We start from the raw sequence: 5,374 nt of genomic DNA, 5'->3' as shown, positions 1-5,374 counted from the left end.
TCTTCTCCATATAATATTCCTGGCTTTAAAAAATAAAGAGAATTCACTTATTTTTTAAAGAAAGACTAAATATTCTGAAATTTAGTTGTCCTATTTCAACTTTAGAAGATATGCTCTTCTGTAGAATCTTACCCTATTTTCAGAGCTAGAATTTGAACAATTACTATTTTTATATCAAATTTCCAATTGGGAAAGTTTCTGAGTTTTTTCTTTCACCAAACCACATATTTGAAAAGGCAATTCCCACTTGAATGTCCATGCACCCTTCACATGGACTTCAGATGCAGTGCTTTACACAAGGCACCCTTCACCTGGGCATTCCTGAGGCTGTAGATGAGGCAGTTCAGCACTGGGTTAAAGAGACTGGGACAGGGACAGTATTTTCTCTTTCTCCTCTTTTTGCTTGGATTCTGGGACCTTATAAACCACCATGGCTATGTCAAAGAAGAGTCCAACCACGCAGAGGTGGGAAGAGCAGGTGGAGATGGCCTTCTTGCGCCCCTCCTTTGACTGGATATTTAGGATGGCCCAGACTCGGATGCATATGTAAGAAACTAGCATTAAGCTGAGAGGTGTAACTAAGACAAACACTGAAGCAGCAAAGATGACCACTTTGTTGATCCATGTGTCAACACAGGCTAGCCGGAGGACTGACAGGATCTCACAGAAGAGGTAGTTCACTTCCTAGGGCCCACAGAAGAGCAGCCTTAGAAGAAGAATCACATGAACCATGGCCAGGAAAAATCCACAGGACCAAGAGTGACAATCAGAACCATACATGCTCTCTACCTCATGATGACAGTATACTGGAGTGGGTGGCAGATGGCCTCAAACCTATCATAAGACACTGCCACCAAAATCAGGCACTCTGTAGCAGCAAGACCCAAATATACAAATTTCTGCATGATGCAAGAGACAAAGGAGATAGTTCTATTCTGCTTCACTAAGTTTGCCAGAATCTTGGGGACATTGTTGGAAGTATAGGGCACGTCAATGATGGCCAGGTGTGAGAGGAAGAAGTACATGGGGTGTGTAGTCTATGGTCCAGACAGATGAGTGCAAAGATCATGCCATTTACCAACAGACTGAAGATATAGAACAGGGAGAAGATCCAGAAGAGGCATACTTCCATCTACACTGAGCTGCAGTCCCACCAGGGTGAATTCTGTGACCCATGACTGGTTTCCCCCCATTCCTTAAGGACAGCTGCTCAAGGACTGAAGTGCAATAAAAGGTCAGAGCTGGAGAATCAATAAAAATTGGAATTTCTTATCTCTAAATAGGCTCCGAGAGAGGTTGCCTCCTTATGCCAATTCATAAGGTTTTCCTCTCCCAAATTGTTTACCGGTTATTAACTTTTAATATGAAATAAATGTGGCCCTGGCCAGTTGGCTCAGCGGTAGAGCGTCGGCCTGGCGTGCAGGGGACCCGGGTTCGATTCCCGGCCAGGGCACATAGGAGAAGCGCCCATTTGCTTCTCCACCCCCCTTCCTCTCTGTCTCTCTCTTCCCCTCCCGCAGCCAAGGCTCCATTGAAGCAAAGATGGCCCGGGCGCTGGGGATGGCTCCTTGGCCTCTGCCCCAGGCGCTAGAGTGGCTCTGGTCGCGGCAGAGCGACGCCCCGGAGGGGCAGAGCATCGCCCCCTGGTGGGCAGAGCATCGCTCCTGGTGGGCGTGCCGGGTGGATCCCGGTCGGGCGCATGAGGGAGTCTGTCTGATTGTCTCTCCCCGTTTCCAGCTTCAGAAAAATACAAAAAAAAAAAAGTAAAGTTACAGAAAAGGGTCTGCAAATAACCCCAATATATTCATATACCCAGAATGAACAAATTCTAATATTTCTTTCATATCTGCCTTTTCATTCTTTTTCTTTGTATTTATATAAGTATTACTTTTTTCTGAACCACTTGAGATTAAAGTATAGACAAGATGCCTGTTTACTCCTAAATTCCTCATTTTTTTTCATTAAGAACAAAGACATTCACTAATCTAACCAAAATATTTAATATTGATGTGATTCTTTAATCTACAATATTTCTCTCTACTCCCCTAATCCAGGACCCAAGCCAAGATTACATATTATATTTAATGTCATTTATCTTGAGTGTCCTTTCACCCAAAATGGTTACTCAGTCTGTCTTTGCCATTCATGACCAATGAATTTTGGAAGTGTATAGACAAGTTCTTTAGTAGAATGTTCCCCAAATTGAGATTGTATGAATTCCTCATTTTTCATATTTTTTATTCAGATTATTCACTTTCTGCTGAACAGTAAGCATCATCCCAGGTATTCCAAGAAGGGGTGCATGATGTTAATGTGTTCCATCATTGGTGACACTCAGTTAAATCACTTGGTGAAATGGCTCCTCCCAAGTAGCTCCATATAAAATCATTATCTTTTTTCCTAATGTAATCTCTAGAGCATCCAATAAAATTACTATATAATATTCTGTTCCTCATAAAGTCTTCCAGCCACTAATCTCAGTATCTGTTGATTATCTTGCCTGACTCAATTATTAGTAATGATTATTGAAAAACGTGGTGTTCTTACTCCACCATTGTTATCTTTTAATGGTCATCAATTTCCATATGAGAAAAGGCTCTATCATCTCCCTATCTATCAATCATCTATATATCTTTATGGATATTTATCTATCATCTTTCTATCAGTATAAAATCATGAATTTTTTATCAGAGGATTATAATTATGTGTTATCATTTATTCACATGTAATTATTCCAAATATAAACCCTCAAAGTTTGCCCTTCCATCATTTTTTAGTCCTTCCTTCCTTCTGATGCCATGCTGCATACCTTCCTTATACATTCCTCACTTCAGTCACAGACACAGCCATTTCTCCAGAAAGGTCTAGTTACTTCAGTGAAGAATCATGTTTATAAATCAATACCCGGATTTTAATGACTTATACTTTTAACCTGATTTTTGTCATATTTATGATGTCCTCTTTAAAAGAGCAAGCATATAATTTGATAAGGAATACTAATTATTACTGGGATAACAGATTCTTATATTTTTGAAAATTAAAAACTGCTTAACTGACTTCCCTTCTATAGTCAAATCTATTCCACTCAATTAACAGGAGCACTGAAGAAAATGGTCTTAATATTAGTTAGCAGGGTTTTCTTTTGGAAAAATACATATCTGTAACTAACACCTTATTAACTAACAAATTCATATTATTCTCATTTTATTCCTATTTAGAAAATTATAGACTATTCAACATTTTAACTTTATAGAGATTAAAATTTTAAGTGTGATTCATTGTGTGAATAAGGTGCTTCTTACCTTGTATGAGTGTTTGACATCAAGTTTCAAAAGCTTTTTAGAAAACATTATGAAACTCTATTTAAGACTAGAGGTAATACCCTAAAAAAATACCAAAAGTTATTATTGTTCATAATTTGTACATAGTTATACCTTTTGACTGTACATTTATTTTCATATTTTATATACATCATATAAAATGATATATATATCAAACCATGTTGCTAGTTAATCTGTCTTTCATTAAGAAAAATATCAAACTATTGTCCATGTCCAAATATTTCTACACAACATGATTTGAATAGCTGCACACTATTCCCTTGAATATAAGTAATTTATTTATTATCTTATTAGGTTTATGCCATGTTTCTGTGATTAAATATCACATATATATATAATTTACTTTTTCATGAAACTTTATAGTAAACAGTGAGATTTCAAAGTGCTCAGTCCAATCAGTCACAACTCATGTATCTATGTTTACCCAGCTCTCTATCTCTAGTCATCTAAAAATTGAACAAGCAAAACCCCAGATGTGTGAAGACAGCTTGGTCAGAAACCATCCAGTGGGAAGGGTGTCTAGCTTAACAGTCATCACTTCATGATCCTGAATTTACTTTTCCTCTGTGGCTGCCCCGCTTTCGTGGCTGCTCCTACATGCGGGCTGCCGAAGGGGCACTGGGTCTCTTTTGATGCTCTGGTGAAAACCTGCGTCATCAACTTCCTGTGGTTTGTTCCTACCTCAGCTTGAAAAAAGACGAAAAGTATTAAATGAAAAATAATACTCCATAAAGCTATTTGGTTACCAGGATGAAATTCCCTCCTACTCTTATTCTGCCTGCTCCCTGAGCTATCTACCCTCTACTTTAAAGGAACTGACACAATTTTATGTGGCATTAATTTGTGTGTCTCACACCTTCCCCAGGTTCCATATGGTTCCAGTGAAAAAAAGATCCTAACGCCACCATGCAGATTTCCCTCCTAGACATCTTTACAACTATGTTATTAAGAACAGGAGATACAGATTTGTCACACAATGTCTAACCTAGTGTTTTCTTCTCAATTCCAGTTTAGGGTTTGAGAGGGCCTTTGTTTTCTAGGTGTATGGCATTTGTAATTATGATTCTTTGTGGTATATTAACAGAAGGGAAAGGTCTCTACCTATGCAGGAATTACTAGTTAAACACTACTTTAATACAATAAACACCATATCACTTAGACATGCCATGTAAATATAATGCCATTGTATCACATGTGCCTTACAGCAAGGATTCAACAGAGCAGACAATGCATTCCCAGATAATTATGAGTTTAATCTCTTATGATAATGGATATCATTTTAATTTACACTTTCTTGCTGCTTATGAGTGTAGGATGAATTCAGTAATTTTAAAACTGCAGAGAATTACTGTCTATCCCTTTGGAGGCTGCCAGGCATGGGTTAATGTACATTCTCGGGCTGCATACACCGAACTGAGAAATGCAAATGGGTCATTCAAAAGCACTAGTGTGGTTACAAACTGTCCATCCTAACCTGAACAGTGTGCAGGGCAGCCTCACCTCCTCATCTGCACCGTCACACTGCCGTTTACAGCCAGTTACTGTACAGAGGCAGGTGGCCGCCCTGGATCTTCTTCAGGCCCCACCAAAAGGCCGGTTGTCAGATGCCTATAAAGAATGTCTTTTCGACTCTTGGGAGTTAAATAGATTTTGTGGGGAGGCTCTTCAGGACCCTAATGTATAGGCTTGGCTGATAACAATAGGTAAAATAGTTATAGCTTCACTATGAAGATATGGATAAGCTTCAAGATAATATCAAAGGTAAAAGAAAAACTTTAGAACAAATCTCATTTATCTGAACTAAGATTCCCTCTCACCAAATAATTAACTCTTGCCTGACCTGTGGTGGCGCAGTGGATAAAGCGTCGACCTGGAAATGCTGAGGTCGCCGGTTCGAAACCCTGGGCTTGCCTGGTCAAGGCACATATGGGAGTTGATGCTTCCAGCTCCTCCCCCCTTCTCTCTCTCTGTCTCTCTCTCTACCTCTCTCTCTCTGTCTCTCCCCCTCCTCTCTAAAATGAATAATAAAAAAA

At 39.1% G+C, this 5,374-nt stretch overlaps 1 pseudogene; it reads right to left on the bottom strand.

Moving 5' to 3' along the window:
- Nucleotides 1-266: 266 nt before the first annotated feature.
- On the bottom strand, nucleotides 267-1,193 carry LOC136322632 (olfactory receptor 2A2-like; annotated as a pseudogene).
- Nucleotides 1,194-5,374: the final 4,181 nt, after the last annotated feature.

Source organism: Saccopteryx bilineata, chromosome 2, assembly GCF_036850765.1.
Source record: "Saccopteryx bilineata isolate mSacBil1 chromosome 2, mSacBil1_pri_phased_curated, whole genome shotgun sequence".
NCBI lineage: Eukaryota > Metazoa > Chordata > Mammalia > Chiroptera > Emballonuridae > Saccopteryx > Saccopteryx bilineata.
Note: the sequence above shows the minus strand (reverse complement) of the source record. Positions and strands in the feature narration are given on the sequence as shown.